Here is a 14686-nt window from a genome sequence, read left to right on the forward strand (position 1 = left end):
AACCACGAGACTCCACCGGTGGACGCATCCTTAGTGGTGTGTCTGTCCAGGACTGGTCCTGCACAGTGCCTCGGGGTATTAGATACTATCAAGGGAGCCCCGTGTCAGACTCACCAGAGACGCCTGTCAACCTGAAGATCACAGGCCCCACACAAGGTGTAATGAACTACCCCTTCTGTGGTCCGAGTTCGAGAACCTGCATTCCAAACAAGGCCCTGGGGACTGACGGGTTCAAGAACTTCAGAACGTGACGGGGGCCAGGGAAAGCGTTGCTGTGCAGGGAACTCTCAAACTGATTCCAAAAAGGAGAAAGCGTTCACTTGTAGCAGTGGAGCAGAGAGAAAGGACAAGGGGTTTTCAGGACAGGCACCCCTGGGGGCAAAACCCCGGAGACACAGAGGTCTGCTTGATTTGTAGTGCAGAGCAGTGGTTATTTTGAGCTCCTGCCCTGCGCCAGGCATGTGTGTGATCTCACTCTCTCACCTCCATCACTGTGAAAGAGACGGTGGGGAAGTGTGGATCAGGGAATCCAAAACGCACTGCACCGTCCAAGAGCACTAGGCTAGCAGACGGGGACGGGGGGATCTGAACCAGTGTCATTAACTCTGCAGCTTATGGTTGAGCCATCACACCGAGGAGAGTCAAATAATGACGTTCTGGAAAGAGTGGGTCCAGACAGGAGGCCTTACGTGCCCTCCTGTAAGCCAGGGTGTTTGAGAGTAGACATGAATCCTTGAAGGGTGCCTCAAAGACACGCGCGCAGACGTGATCAGGGGTGCGTTTCAGCACAGACCCCCGGGCAGCGGGAATACAGGCAAGAAGTCGTGACGGTGGGTGGGAGTGGCCTAGCCCAGCTCCTCCAGAAGGAGGGCTAGAGGCCACGCTTCTTCAGAGGTGTGGCTCTGGAGTGTGGAGCTGAAGAAAGAGACAAGTCCAGCAGGGGGAATTACAGCCGCCCAGGGCATCACGTGCTCATTCCTGGAACCTTACGTATTATGTAGAGAAAGGGCCTTTGTGCTGTGATTATGTATTGTGATGTGCAGAGACTATGCAAGATCACCTGAGTGGGCCCTAAAGTAAACCATGAGTGTCCTTATAGAAAATGGCAACCAGAGTCAGGCGTGTGGGCACCTGACATCCCAGCTGCTCAGGAGGCTGAGGCAGGAGAATCACAAATTCCAGTCCAACCTGGGAAACTTAGTGAGAACTTGTCTCAAAAAATAAAAAGGAGGACTGGGGATGTGGCTCAGTGGTACAGCAACTCTGAAGTCAATCCCTAGTACAAGAAAGAGGGTGGAGGAGACATTGAAGAGAGACATCTGGGTGCACATGGAACAGGAGGATCACATGTTCAAGGCTAGCCTCAGTAATTTAGAGAGACTGTTTCAAAATAAAAATAAAAATGATTGGGGGTGTGCTTCAGGTGTAAAGCACCCCTGGGGGAAAGCACAGATGGAAGGAAGGGAGAGAGGGGGTGGGAGGGGAGCAGCTGGGTTCACATGTAGTCCCAGCTACTCAGAGGCTAAGCCAGGAGGATCACTTGAGCCCAAGAGTTTAAGACCAGCCTGGGCCACAGGGCAAGATCCCATTTCAAACAAAAGAGAAAACAGAAGAAGAAAAGGAGGTGGAGGCAGAGGTGATATATGCAACTGCAAAAACACAGATTGCAATGCCAAAGCCACAAACCAGGGAATTCGGGCAGCTTTCAGGAGTGGAAGAGACAAGAAATAGGTTCCCCTCTAGATCCTCAGGGAGAACACAGACCTGAGGACATCTTGATTTTGTTCTAAGACTTCTGGCCTCGAGAGAGCAAATCTCTGCTATTTTAAAAGCCACAAAGGCTGTACTGTGTTACAGCAACCCTAAGAAACCACTATAGCAGGAGAGGAAAAGATACACAGTAGTGAGGTGTCTTACGACTCTGGCCGCCACCCTAGGAAGACCTGGGGCACAGCATCACAGGTAACTGGCAGGTGTCCCTCTGCAGCTTAAGAAGACCTGCAAGACGCTGCCCAGAGCAGCCCACAGGACAAAGGCTGTGGCGTTTCTCACTGGCTGCACCCCAGCTGCAAGCCCAGCTCTGTGACCTATGGCATGCATTCCAGGTCGACGCAGGAAAAACAGAGCCACTGATGCAAACAGGACTCTGCAAGAGACCCGCACACATCTGTCTGGGTCTCAGATCCCATCGGCACAGGGGACTGGTCTCAGAACTGGTGACAGTGATGGCAGAGGAACACTGGGAAGAAAAATGTGCAGGGCGAGGTCGGCACACAATGCAGGTGTGAGATGCAGAGATGCAGGCTGGGCGGGAGGGATGGTTCCGAGGGCTTTCCGACTCACGGGACGTGCAAAATTAAGCCAAGCAGCATGAGAGTCATACAGATGTCACACCTGAGTTCTGCCGCCCACTCTAGATGGCAAGGTGGTCAAGGACAACTTGTTAGATCTCTCAGACTCTTGGTTTCTTCCCATCTATAAAATAGAAATAATAATACGTGCTTTGCAGGTTCCTTAGGAAACACTAGGAGTAAAGCCTTTCTCACCGCATTTGGCACATACCAGATGCCACATTAAAACACGGATGGCACTTACTGTTGCAGTTGTTCCATGCAGTGATGGAGCAGAGGAAAGCATCTGGGGTGACTCTGCAGGGTCTGGGACTTTAGGGAGGGAGGAAGACTGACAAGGGACAATGTGGGCTGTGGGACTGGCAGGCAGCTCCACAGAACTTTGCTGATTTTCTTGGCCACTCAGACCATTATGAACTGGGGAAAGAAACCATTCGGCGGGCCCAGCCCTCTGTGCACTAAACCACTCAACTCTCTACGTTACATGTGCGTTATGTCACTTACCCTTTGATGTGCCGTGTTTGCTGTGAACAAGAATCACAGCAAAGGGAACGTAAGTGATGTTACCAAGGCCACCCAAAGACTGATGGGTGGAGTTAAAGAGGCCGCCTAGACCTAATTCCAAAACCCAGGCTCCTGCCACTTCTCCGTGGCCTGACACATTCTTCGTAGAGGTTTGATCACACCTAGTAAACCTCCTGTCCAAAATCAAGCTTGTTTTCTTGAGTTTTCTGTGCATGCGGTGTGGAAAGGCATTCAAGTCAATGAGAATAATATTGCAAATGTCAACACCAATAGCTGGTAACAGAGACCAACCAGATTTCCCAGGCACTGCTGGTGGGTAGATAAACGTGGGTCATTTTGGAACATTCCTACACAGTACCCATTTAAAGCTAAAATCTGCCTAGTTACAATCCATCAATCCTATTTCCTGGGTCTATACCCAATAAAACTGGGCATTTAAATCTACCAAAGCACATATAAGAATGTTGACATCATCCTTGTTCATAAGAGCCAATTGCTGAGCCTTGCCTAAATGTCCCTCCAACAATAGAACAGGTAGATTTTGGGTGTAGTCCTGCAAAAGAGTGCTGTAAAAAAATGCAAAGGATGAAACACTGGTACATGCAATGACATGAATATAAAAGGATATAAAATCTTGAATATAAAAGGATAGACATTGCATGTTTCCGTTTATAAGGAGAACCAGGGAAAGGAATTCAGTGATAGAAATCGTGAGTTCCTCGGGGGCGGAGCTGCTGAGTGGGAGGGGCATGGAGGACCTGTCCAGGGTGCTGGAGATGACTTATATCTTGATGCATAGTGAATACCTAGGTGTGCACATGCGTAAAACAAACCGCGCTGTCCAGGAAAAGTTCATCCACTTTATTCTAAGCTTTATCTCCATAACAACTGAACTTAGAGGGAGCTCCTGAAGGTGCCACTAGGCTCTCGAGCTCAGACCTGCGATTAGAATGGAGTTCTGTCGCAGTGGGTCTGCCTCACCCCATTCACTCCCTGCACCTGGCACACAGTAGGACTCAGCAGCACACAGTGGGACTCAACAAGCGCTGCATGAGGAACCAGCGCATTCCTGTGGCATTAAAGAAGCCCCCGCCCATCTTCCAGTGGGAAGATGTTGCTCAGGCAAACCGTGGACCCTGGTGGCACCACGGCCTGCGGCTCAGGAGCCAGCGGATCCCTCCTGTTACCTGACCGCAGGTTCCTTAGAAGAAACAAACCAGAAAACCAGGCAGCAGTTGTGCGGCGTGACACAGCAGTATTGCTTGCATTAGGCCAATTTTCCACTTATGACAGCGGTAATAGCACTAAAAGCCAATAAAAGCCGTCTGTTCGTTCAGAGATCAGCTTTTATGGCTTATTCTAAATATTATCAAGTGAATCAAGAGCCGTCATTATAGTGTCTAAAAAGCCTTCATACCTCGTAAGCAAACAGTGTGACTTTGACAAATAATCATTAGCATACCCGTGTGAGGCCAGTGCTGGGGGAAAAAGTCAAATAACAGATATTTCCGTTTACATAAGTCATTGAGGTAATGCTGGTGAGTTTCAGAATAAACAAAATGGATTTCATGTGTAAAATGATACACTATCCCTTCAATAATCCCAGCATGTCTTGGTATTTGATTTCCAGGTTGTGGAAGATGTGGGCTACTTTAGCCTCACCAGCTTCCTCAGGCCTTTGGGGCATGTGAGGAAACATAGATAAAGCCAAGCAGGGCCCAGCCAACAGCCAGGCTCTCTGATGTTCTTTAGGCCTCATGGAAAGCAAATAATAGTTCTACTCCACCAGTACCAAATTCAGTGATGAGTCCTGTAGGCCAGGCCAAGATGGCTTGCTTATCAGGAGTTTCTTGGGAAAACGTCAATCCCACGTGCAAACCCAGGAAGAGCAAAGCTCAGTCAAGCTCTGCTTGTTCTTGGAGGATTTTGCACCAATGACCATGGAGAACACAAACTCTCTGAGGTATAATTTGGCAAGGTGATCAGTTTCAGGACCAACAGATTGGCACACAGTTTTCTGGAATGGGCTAGCTAATAAATATTTTTGGCCTTGCAGGCCACACAGTCTTGGTCCCAATTCTTTGACTGCCATTAATGGTATGAGAACACACCTGGTGCATGTCATGAGCACCACTGTTTCAGCAAGACTTGATCTACGAAAACAAGGAAGGAGGCTGCACTTGACCTCTGAGCCTCAGAGTACCAGTTTCTGCACCAGATTATGATCAGATTCAGTGGGACAGGACTGTGCCTATTGTATTTGCCATGGTACCCTCAGGCAGGCATCTAGCTCAGAGCTGGATACTGGGTATTTATCAAATACACGTTGAATGGATTATAATCCTTTGAAGCACATAAAATTCACTGACTAGCCACTTCAAGGGTTTATTCTAAGAAAGAAATCAGGTGCGTGCAAAGCATTTGCTATGAGAACTTGACAACAATATTTGTTTACAATAGTAAGACAATAGAAATAACCTAATATACAGCAATTGGGGAGCTGATGAACAAAATATGTCCATTCATAAGATGAAACATTAGTCGTGATGACAGATGATTAAATGGTGATGTGTGATGTTTAACATATTTAATGCTTTAAAAATAATTTCAAATATTTTAAGCAAAAGTTTTATTAAAGCAGTTTTAATTCTCCCAGAGAGCTATCACCTTATGATGGATTTCATTCTCCCTACTTACAGACTCATTTTACAAAACCAGTAGAAATCATACTGGAAACACCACAGAGTTTACCGGAGGAAGCGTAGACAACTCAAGTATTAAAGGTACATCAGGGGCAATTGCTAGTAATTTTTTAAAACATTCATTGATGCATATTCAACTTGGAGGCGCTGTACTAAGTTCTCCAGTCAATGCAATGTTAATTATTTGGAGAAAAATACTTTTCACATGTATCTTGTACTGCTTAGTTGATGAACAATGTCTTTAAAAAAATTACATATCAGTGCTCACTTCCGTCAGTTGCTTCATATTTCAAAGAAGTTAAGTTTATTTTGCTGAATATAATGACTCTAAGCCTGGCTGCATTTTCAAAGTGATAATTTATCTGCAGTCAAAAGCACCAAACTATTATATTTGAAGTTGCCTAGTTAAACTCCCTGAGATTGTTAAAAAATACATCAGCTCTCCTTCTCTCTCTGTACACACACAGTCACACACACACACGCACACGCACAAGAATTCCACATTATTTCCTAAAGAATTTCTTTATTACACACATACACAGAGAACGGCTACCTGTTACTTTCATTTATGCTTGTAACACCACCTTGGGTTTTTTTTCCTTGGGGTGGGGTACTGGGGGTTGAATCCAGGGGCACTAACTCCTGATCCACATATGCAGCTCTTTTTATTTTGAGACAGGGTCTCACTAAGTTGCCTAAGGCCTTGCTAAATTGCTGAGGCTGGCTGCAAACTTGCCATCCTCCTGCCTCAGCCTCTGGAGCTGCTGAGATTGCAGGCATGTGCTACCAAGTCTGGCACCACCTTGGTATCGAGAAGCAAATGGTGAGCCCCATTATACATTTAACTACTACACAAATCTGAAATCGCCACCCTTGAGGAACTGATGGGTTGGCCACACGGCAGGCGGCTCAGCCTGAGCCTTGGCAGCACGTGTGCCCACCTCATGGGCTCCTCACCCTTCTCTCCTCTGAAGTTCTTGAAAGGCTCCCAGAAGCCACAGATAAGACCTGCATTTTCTTTTTTTTTTTTTTTAATGTTGTAACCAAACTTTTCACCAGGATCGACCTTTCCTGATTCGGGGGCCTCACTGTATTATCTGGTGTTTGCTGTTTTAGGGAGTTTTTCCTGGACCAAATCCCAGGTCACGGAAATGATCCCAAAACACCCCTGGTTAGAAACAATCCTGTGACCTCATCCTGCAGCTCTTCAGACTCTCCTTTGGATTAAAGTCCTTAGCATTGCATTTTTAAGAGGAAAGAAAGAGGTGATAAGTACTATATAAACACAAGCTTTCCTAGAGACATGGTCAGAGAATTGGTTGAATCAAGTAAGTTTTAATGAACTAGCTGGGCTCAGCCACTGGCTGTTCCACCTCTGGGAACAGCACTGCATGGACGTGGAATCTCGGGCGTCCCTCTCAAGCCTCGCTGACCCCTGGGGAACATCGGAGATCTGTCTGCCTCTCGGGACCACCGTGTCACCCTCCTGTGCCGACAACCGTCCTCAGACAGAACCCGGGCTTCCATTTACACTTCCTTGTGATGGGTAGGCAGGGGCATGTGGAGAGTCTGTGGAGCGGAAGTGAGCAGGGAGGGTCCTGTTTGACCAGGACTGAGGCCACAGTGGTATTGCTCATGAAGCACATGACCGCCAAGGACTCTGGAGAGTTCCAGTGTTGGAAGCTGGCTTCCTTATTTGTTTCCTTTCAGTGATTCCCCTGACCTCTTTACAGTTTTCTCTCCTTCTCAAAATCTTGCCAGAAGGAAACATCCCTTTATGCTTTTCAGTAGGGAGCTGGAGGAAAGCATGGGGCACTCATAGGAAGAGTGATCTAGCGATGCTGTTATTCTACTGACTCTCGAAAGTCGAAACTTGTCAAGCAGCTTCTCATAAACATACGCCCACAATTCGACCCAGCAATTCCACTCCTCGAATTTACCCAGAAGTAATGAGAAAACATGTCCACATAAAGACCTGTGTGGGAAGGTTCATAGCAGCCTTACACATGTTAGCTAGAAATAGGAGGCATCTTTCTGGGAGAAGGGCTAAGCAGATCCAGATTCAGTCATGTAAGGGACAGAGCCTCAGCCTCTTAAACAAATCAAGCCGACCACGTGGACAATGCTGAGTCAGAGAGGCTGGACACAGAAGAAGGCACATAGTATGGCATCCTAAAGGTGGCCAATTGAGGCTGTGGAGGCTGGGAGGTGTCTCCTAAGGCTGGCTGGTGGGGGCACAGTGACTGAAGGAGAGGAGGGAGCTGAGGAAGTGTCTGCACCTCGACCGTCCTGGTGGTCACATTTGTCAAGACCCCACTTTAACTGTGTGCAAGCTACACTTACGTGAAGGTGGGCGTCGCTGTGCTGATCCGTCAGCTTGCCCTGGGGTTTGCCGTTATCCCTTCCAAAGTCACTTTTGCATCATCACAGTTTTGACCACTATCACCCCGGCTACCTTGTCACTCTGGTGCCTTCCTAAAGTATTTTCCGCCTAGCGAGGCGTTGGTGACTAGGAGTCCAAGTGCAGCGACCAGAGGCTCAGCTCTGCCCTGCTTCTTTCTGAAACCCCCTCAGATGCATCAGGTTGCTCGCCCTGGTCTCAGTTTACTCAGATTTCAGGTCATGGACCAGCCCAGTATTTGTGATTTGGAGGCCCCTGGGTCACCTTTGGTTGATGTTTGCAACACTTCACTTGAGAATAGAATTTTTTTCTACCTATATTGGACTCATGTCTTATGTTTGGACAATTAGCATTATCTCTGCTTTTGTTTTCTAAATATTACCTAATTTTGTTTTGATTTTTGCTAGTAACAGTTTGGAAAAATTATATTTAAACTTCTAACTGACTAAGTTTTTAAAAATAATCGTTTTTCAGTTTAAATCACTGTAATAAAATATGGCCTGTATATTTCTTAAATATTTGAACTAATTAATATTTAAAAATCAGAAAATTTTCATATAAATTCCACACTTATGGCTTCCTTTGAGAAACAAAGATCTGATGGTCCTGAATCTGCATCCTAGGGGATGCCTCTGAGCCGAGGAGGCTTAGACAGACTCTGCCCATCCACGTGCCAGACTATCCAGTAGCCTGGCTCCCAACAGATGCTTTTATCATTTGCATACCTGCCTAGTGCCCCCACCCCTGTCATTTTGAGTTTGCAAACTCTGAGCAAGATCTGTGGTGAATAATCGGGATCCTCAAGATGCAAACTTTTATAAGGGGTCTATGATGTGATATTATAAATAATTGTAATGTGTTACAAAACAGTCCCTTGAAGTCACTCACCCAGGTATGCACACAGAGAAAGCACTGTCAAGCTGTGAAGTTCCAGCCTGCCTTCTGCAAACCCTGGACTGGAACTAAGCAAACAGCCTTGTAAGGACTAGAGAAAGTTTCAGCAACTTGGGTATCCCAGGACTCAGGATACGACAGCCAGCTGCTGATCAGCAAGTGAGGGAAACAAGACCAAGCCCTGAAATAGAGCCTGTATTTCTATGAATTGATTGGCACTTGTCTTTCTAGTTTAATATCAGTTTAGGGGGTGGGGCTATATAGTCTTTATAAAACTATTTTGCAGGTTGTTCTTACTTTCCACACTATGAAATAGTTCATACTATTGCATACGTATTGTGCCATAGCTTGCAATACTAATATTACTCTGCTGTGTCTTATAAGTTTACAAGGGCTCATTTGTAACATCAGCTGATCAATGTGACTTCAACTACTTTTCCAAAGTTCCTTAGTCTTTCCCACTTGTCTGAGTACGCCACATTTTAAAATAATCTAAACTCTAATTCATTTGTTTAATGCTGTAGCTTGCCTTATGAGATTTCTCAGAATTTTTGTCTTCCTGGTGTCTTTCCTTCCCGGAAAGAAAAGAAGACTCATGGACTGCTTTATCTTTGTACATCTATCCAATTCTTAATTTCTACTTCAACCTGTAGGCCTTTCCTTTAGTCTTCCAGTTTCTTGTGTTGACTGCTGACTTCAGTTATTGTCACTTAAGAATACTAATTTTTCGGTTTACCTAGGACTCATGTCACATGTTTGGAAGTTTAGTACTATCTCTTCTTTAACTTTCTAAATACTACATAATTTGGGTTTGATTTTTTACAAATGGGAATTTGGAAGAATAACATTTAAACTTCCATCTGGCTAAACTTTAAAAAAAATCATCATTAATTTTTAGTTTAAGGCACAATAGTAAAATTTGGCCTTATAGGTTTTTCAGCTTTTTTGGAATTTATTGCTATTTTCTTTTGATCAAGAATTTGATGAGTGATTACTATCTTTTTGTGAATGGTGGATGTGGCTATTTCAAATAAATATTACCCTGACTTTAAAAAGAATATGATTTTTCTGACACAATTTAGTCTTAATTCTGTTATTCTGATCTTTACTGTTATATAATTTATCTTACTTTGGCAGATTGATAAAGGATATTAAGATCTCCCACTTTAATGGTGTTTTTCTCATTTTAACCTTTGTGATATCCAAGAAGCTGAAGACTACTTCTGGATCAAAGAGAACACTGTGTTTTAACTGCCTTCCTGATTAGATCAATCATCATAGTCATCCGTGTGTGCTCCAGAACACGTCGCTCTCATTGATTGACAGGTGTAAACCTCTCTCTCTCTTTTATTTATTTATTTATTTTTTTTGCTACCAGGGATTGAACTTGGGGCACTCGACCCCTGAGCCACATCTCCACCCCTATTTTGTATTTTATTTAAGGACAGGGTCTCACTGGGTTACTGAGGCTGGCTTTGAACTCGCGATCCTCCTGCCTCAGTCACTGGGATGACAGGCGTGTGCCACCGTGCCCGGTTTGTATAAATCTCTTAATACTAGATATTTAGTAATGATAGTTTAATTTGCTTGTGAATGAAAAAAGTGTTTCTGAAGCTAGTAACCATAGATGAAGCAGACACTTCATCCAGGTGCGTCTCTGAAGGTGTTACCAAAATCAATACCTTTTTAAGAAAACATTATTTGTCATTAGCTGCCAAAAAAAAAAAAAAAGAAAGAAAGAAAATGTGGGAAACCGAAAAGGCCATAGTTTGAGAAAGAATACCGTATGCCATCATCTGTCTGTCCAGACCCACAGTACATACAACCCCAAGAATGGGGCCCAGCTCAACCGCGGTCCTGGGGGACCCAGTGGCCCCTCGGCTGAGACGAGGCAACCCTGTAGCAGGGCTGCTGACAGCTGGCAGCAGGAGCCTGTCCCAGTGGACAGAGGGCAGGAGGGAAATGCCTGCATCTCTCTCTCAGTTTTGCTGCAGACCAAAAACCACTCTAAAAACACCCAGGAGAAGGAAAAGGAAGAAGAGTAGGAAGCGGGCGACTAGAACGTTCCATCCTTGGCTCCAGTTCCCCAGAGGGTGACCTGCTTCTCTGAAGAGATTAGTACTCGCACAGAATTCCCGTCTTCCCCTAACACGACTTGTGTCCTAAGAACACTGAGACCTCGCTCCAGCATCCTTTATCTTAAACTGTGCTGCGCAGCTGCTATGGAAATACTACATGGGAAAAAAAATCCGTATGAGAGAGGAGAGTATGTGATCTTATAACGTTAGGCCCACAGGAAACTTTATGCCTAAACTACATTATTTCAGAAATACCTTCACACTGCCTGCCTGTAATGCCAGTGAATTGGGAGGCTGAGGCAGGAGGACAGTTCGAAGCCAGGCTCAGCAACTTTGTGAGACTCTATCTCAAAATTTAAAAAAAAAGAAACATAGAAAGGACTGGGGCTGTGGCTCAATGCTTAAGCACCACTGGGTTCAATCCCTGGTACCAAAACACACACACAGACACACACACGACCCCCACAACTTTCACACTCCTAAGATTTATCCATTGGTTGTTGACTTTCCTTTTGCCCTTTGTAAAAATGAAGCCTCTCACTAAGACATAGGAGGGAATTAAGCAAAGTCATTGCTTAATAATTTATTAAAAGAAGGAAACCTGACATTCCCTCCCCTCCACCCCATCCGACAGCCAGCAATTCTGGGAGTGACCCAGCAGCATTGCTCAGAGGGAAATTGGAACCGGACACTTATGAGAACGCAGATAAAGGAATCCATGAGAGGCAGGCATGGGCAGGGTGCCTCCAACACAGCGAGGGGGCTCCTCAGCCCCCACAGGGGGCCACGGTGCTCTCACAGGGCCAGGCCCTGCCTGCTGGGGTGACAGAAGCATCGGGTCATGCTTCCCGGACTGCCATGTGTGTGCACGACCTTTTCTGGTATTTTGCGATTTGTTTCACAATGGATTTGTTTCAAAATTAAGTAAATATATCTTAAGAGAAAATGATGCATCACCGTGACAAGTAGAAAATGCGAGGCAGTTCCAGTTGCCACAAAACGTTGACATTAAACAATCGCAGCTTCATCCAAATGGCACTCAACTTCATACATGGAAAGTCTGAAATCTGATGTAAACAAATCAATTTGCAAAAACGTAGAGCTAAAAATGTTCCTCTTTCAGTGGAAAGAACAGAGAGGTTGGTAGACATTTTATAATGAAGCGGGATTCTGCTTAAGGCTATTAAACTGCAGACAAAGATACATCAGCCAAAATAATTTCAATAGACTTCTGGTTCAAAAAGAGCCAAAGAGAAACCATATTCTGTTTTTCTCCTGGAAATACCAGCTCACTTGGAAAGGCCCAAAGGATACTGTGCGAGATGCACCTTCCCGGCTGACTCCCGCCACTTCATGTGGGAAAGGAGTGATAAGCTCCCCAGGTGGCTTCCCTGTGTCTGGTTAATGCTCAGGTGTCTTCATGGAGTCCTTCCTATGGGCTCGAAATAAGGCTGTCCAGAGAAGGGGAGAGGCTGCCGATAGCTGAGGATCGGTGGGCGGATGAAGGAGCCTCACAGAACTTCTCTGGGGTCCCTTGGGATGCACCATCACATACACAGCACTGTTGGAAGCCTGCTTCCCATCTCACTTGCTTTACCCCATCTCAATCTCACCATGACCGTGGGAGGTGGCCCCGGCACCTCAGCCACTACACACACCTAAGCAGACCGGGCTGCGGGAAGCCGGGCAGGGCTGAAGATTTCCTCCACTCCAGAGCTGTGTGCTGACTCTTGCCCTCGCAGAAACACATTTCAAAGTCACAGTTCTTCTTGAGCATTTCCAAAGTTTGGTCCCTGCTACAATTTGAATGTGGTCAGTCACCACCAAAACACCCGCTGAGGCTCAACTATGGGACCTGGCAGTGTTGGGAACAGGACCCAGGGGGACGGAAGGGGAGCCCTCGTGGACAGATCGATGCTGCCTGGGGAGGGTGTCCTCCTGCATGAGGGGCTGGATGAGCCACTGCAGAACCAGGGTACGCTCTGCCCAAGGCTTTGACCCTTCCACACACTGGGGCTTGTCCTTCCACAGGAGGACTGCACCAGAATCCAAGTGGACACTGGAGCCCCGATCCTGGATTTCCAGAATCATGTGCCAAAATGAACCCCTTTCCTTCAGAGACGATGCAGCCAGCTATTCTGTTGCAGCCAGAGTGGGTTACGACAGTCCCTCCCCTGAGCTGAGGATGAAGTTAAGCCCCACCCTGACCCTGGCTTGGTAGCCAGTCCCCAATGGCTATTTCCAAGGGTCTCTGCTCTTGATGGCCTGGCCTTTCCTTAACTGTCCTAGGATGGTCAGGACGGCTCCCTCACCAGCTGTGTGTCCCGGTGTCTATGTAGGGTGTTCGGAGGTGGCAGAGGTGGGAAGGCTGGAGTTGACCGAGTCCCAGAGTCCCAGGAGGTTTCCTGCCTGCCCCACTCTCCGGTTCGTCCCGTTTATCTGCTCTAAGTTGACGGCTGGCCTGGTCTTGCCTACCAGGAGTGCAGACTGTTGCTGTGGAGAATATTTCACTAGGTCCATCTTTCTGCCTTCCTCACCTAGATAATCGTGATTAGTCTTCTGCATCCCGCGTCAGGGTGCCCTTCCTGGAGCGCCTAACCTGAACCCTGGCCTGCTTTCCATTCTCCCCACCGCATCCGCCCACGCCCCGGAGCGCCCACTCCTGCTTGCGCTTCCCGTTCCTCTGTGTTTTCCCTACTTGGCATCTTACAGAGCTACCGTGGGACGGCCTCGGCCTCGGCCTCACTCACTGTGTTTAGTAAAGGAAACGGCCTCTTTGAGGAACTCGGCAAGTTTTTCTTGGCTAGATGACCAACTCTGTGCACTGCCTGATACCTGCGACTCTGGTTCCCCAAACTCACTTGTTTGTGTTCCATGCTCAGAAAAGCGTGTTCAGATTGTGTGTCCCACAGGGAGAGGACGTGCTGGCCACGTGGACCAAGGCACCCTGGTCCCTGTGAGTGTTCTCTCCATTTTAGACCTTCACCTTGTAAGCCTGGTAGCTCTGAGGAGGCCCCGAAAGATAAATCCACTCTTAGAAGATTCAACAAAGGTGTGTTTCTCAACTGACAAAGACAATCAAGTCCGGCACCGTGGAAATTATTGAGGGAGGCTCAACTAACACAACCAAGGCCTCTTAAAGGTCAAAAGGTGTAGACTGATGCCCAAGCCATGGCCCTATTCTCCTGAGGGAATCTGCACTTTTTACCAAAAATGACAAAGAACAAAATTCATTCAACATTTTAATTATCTATATTTTAGTCATTTAAAGGTGATGCTTTATGAGAAAAAAACAAGGTAGCATAATGCAGAGCGATTATGCTAGTCACAAGATGATCATGGAAACTTAATAATGACTCCTAGTGAACTTCATACTTCCAGCCACGAGAGGGTAGAAGGTCTGAATCATCCTCACTGTCACCGACTCAAAAGCTAGAAAAACATATGGGACCCTTGTCCCAGACATCCAGGAACAGGGAGTGCAGGGTCGTGATTCTGGAGGCAAAGGAAAGAAGCAAGGACAGTCCGGCCATTGCCCAGGCTGTCCACCCAGGAGTGACTTCTGACTCTGGCGCAGCAACGGGAACTCAGAGCTGGGAGACGTCTGAGTTCCCAGCTTGAAGAAGTGGGTATCGGAGTTGCGGGAGGTAAAAGAAAATAGAAACTGCTGGGCAGAGAAGCGAACGGCAAGGAGCTCTGTAGGAGGATATCCTACAAATTTGCATGGAGGTGCCT

At 46.5% G+C, this 14686-nt stretch overlaps 1 protein-coding gene across 2 annotated transcripts in view; it reads left to right on the forward strand.

The window, feature by feature from the left end:
• The window catches only part of Mdfic2 (MyoD family inhibitor domain containing 2), a 99535-nt gene that overhangs the window by 23665 nt on the left and 61184 nt on the right, over nt 1–14686 (forward strand). The window lies entirely within an intron of this gene.

The sequence above is a fragment of the Sciurus carolinensis genome, chromosome 19 (assembly GCF_902686445.1).
Source record: "Sciurus carolinensis chromosome 19, mSciCar1.2, whole genome shotgun sequence".
NCBI lineage: Eukaryota > Metazoa > Chordata > Mammalia > Rodentia > Sciuridae > Sciurus > Sciurus carolinensis.